Raw genomic sequence first — 2,500 nt, 5'->3', positions numbered from 1 at the left:
GGACTTTGAAATATTTCGGAGCGCACCTAAAGTTCGTTATTTTGGCTAAACGGAGCGAAAATCTGCATTTATACCATCACGGACGTTAGTTCAATAGCGTTTAACGATCGATCCACGGTACAGAATGCAAAAATATGATTGTTAAAATTTTCGACTAATCGGTTCTAAGAGGCGAAGCAATACGCCGCTGGGACTTTGAAATATTTCGGAGCGCACCTAAAGTTAGTTATTTTGGCTAAACGGAGCGAAAATCTGCATTTATACCATCACGGACGTTAGTTTAATAGCGTTTAACGATGGATCCACGGTACAGAATGCAAAAATATGATTGTTAAAATTTTCGACTAATCGGTTCTAAGAGGCGAAGCAATACGCCGCTGGGACTTTGAAATATTTCGGAGCGCACCTAAAGTTCGTTATTTTGGCTAAACGGAGCGAAAATCTGCATTTATACCATCACGGACGTTAGTTTAATAGCGTTTAACGATGGATCCACGGTACAGAATGCAAAAATATGATTGTTAAAATTTTCGACTAATCGGTTCTAAGAGGCGAAGCAATACGCCGCTGGGACTTTGAAATATTTCGGAGCGCACCTAAAGTTCGTTATTTTGGCTAAACGGAGCGAAAATCTGCATTTATACCATCACGGACGTTAGTTTAATAGCGTTTAACGATGGATCCACGGTACAGAATGCAAAAATATGATTGTTAAAATTTTCGACTAATCGGTTCTAAGAGGCGAAGCAATACGCCGCTGGGACTTTGAAATATTTCGGAGCGCACCTAAAGTTCGTTATTTTGGCTAAACGGAGCGAAAATCTGCATTTATACCATCACGGACGCTAGTTTAATAGCGTTTAACGATCGATCCACGGTACAGAATGCAAAAATATGATTGTTAAAATTTTCGACTAATCGGTTCTAAGAGGCGAAGCAATACGCCGCTGGGACTTTGAAATATTTCGGAGCGCACCTAAAGTTCGTTATTTTGGCTAAACGGAGCGAAAATCTGCATTTATACCATCACGGACGTTAGTTCAATAGCGTTTAACGATCGATCCACGGTACAGAATGCAAAAATATGATTGTTAAAATTTTCGACTAATCGGTTCTAAGAGGCGAAGCAATACGCCGCTGGGACTTTGAAATATTTCGGAGCGCACCTAAAGTTAGTTATTTTGGCTAAACGGAGCGAAAATCTGCATTTATACCATCACGGACGTTAGTTTAATAGCGTTTAACGATGGATCCACGGTACAGAATGCAAAAATATGATTGTTAAAATTTTCGACTAATCGGTTCTAAGAGGCGAAGCAATACGCCGCTGGGACTTTGAAATATTTCGGAGCGCACCTAAAGTTCGTTATTTTGGCTAAACGGAGCGAAAATCTGCATTTATACCATCACGGACGTTAGTTTAATAGCGTTTAACGATGGATCCACGGTACAGAATGCAAAAATATGATTGTTAAAATTTTCGACTAATCGGTTCTAAGAGGCGAAGCAATACGCCGCTGGGACTTTGAAATATTTCGGAGCGCACCTAAAGTTCGTTATTTTGGCTAAACGGAGCGAAAATCTGCATTTATACCATCACGGACGTTAGTTTAATAGCGTTTAACGATGGATCCACGGTACAGAATGCAAAAATATGATTGTTAAAATTTTCGACTAATCGGTTCTAAGAGGCGAAGCAATACGCCGCTGGGACTTTGAAATATTTCGGAGCGCACCTAAAGTTCGTTATTTTGGCTAAACGGAGCGAAAATCTGCATTTATACCATCACGGACGCTAGTTTAATAGCGTTTAACGATCGATCCACGGTACAGAATGCAAAAATATGATTGTTAAAATTTTCGACTAATCGGTTCTAAGAGGCGAAGCAATACGCCGCTGGGACTTTGAAATATTTCGGAGCGCACCTAAAGTTCGTTATTTTGGCTAAACGGAGCGAAAATCTGCATTTATACCATCACGGACGTTAGTTTAATAGCGTTTAACGATGGATCCACGGTACAGAATGCAAAAATATGATTGTTAAAATTTTCGACTTATCGGTTCTGGATCACTGAAAAATCAAAAAAAATTATTAATTTTGATTAATTAAATTACATATGTAGTTTTATATTGTTATAGTCTCGTATTTGTTAATGTTTTGTCGTAAGAAAATGCAAAAATATCGTTTTAATGTTTTCGTCTCATCGGTTCTGGATCGCTGAAAAATCAAAAAAAAATATTAATTTTGATTAATTAAATTACAAATGGAGTTTTATATTGCTATAGTCGCTTATTTGTTAATGTTTTACCGTAAGAAAATGCAAAAATATCGTTTTAATATTTTCATCTCATCGGTTCTGGGCGGTTTTAAAATTTTTTAAAATATTAATTAAACCCATGATTTACATGAGAATGTGAATTTATTATGTCCTGCATGTTAATTTATTAATTTTCATGTATAGAACGTTATAAAATGAAAGGATATGTTCGACGATATTT

Source organism: Osmia lignaria, unplaced genomic scaffold, assembly GCF_051020975.1.
Source record: "Osmia lignaria lignaria isolate PbOS001 unplaced genomic scaffold, iyOsmLign1 scaffold0053, whole genome shotgun sequence".
In the NCBI taxonomy this organism is placed as follows: Eukaryota; Metazoa; Arthropoda; class Insecta; order Hymenoptera; family Megachilidae; genus Osmia; species Osmia lignaria.
The sequence above is the reverse complement of the archived record's forward strand: the minus strand, read 5'-3'. Positions refer to the sequence as shown.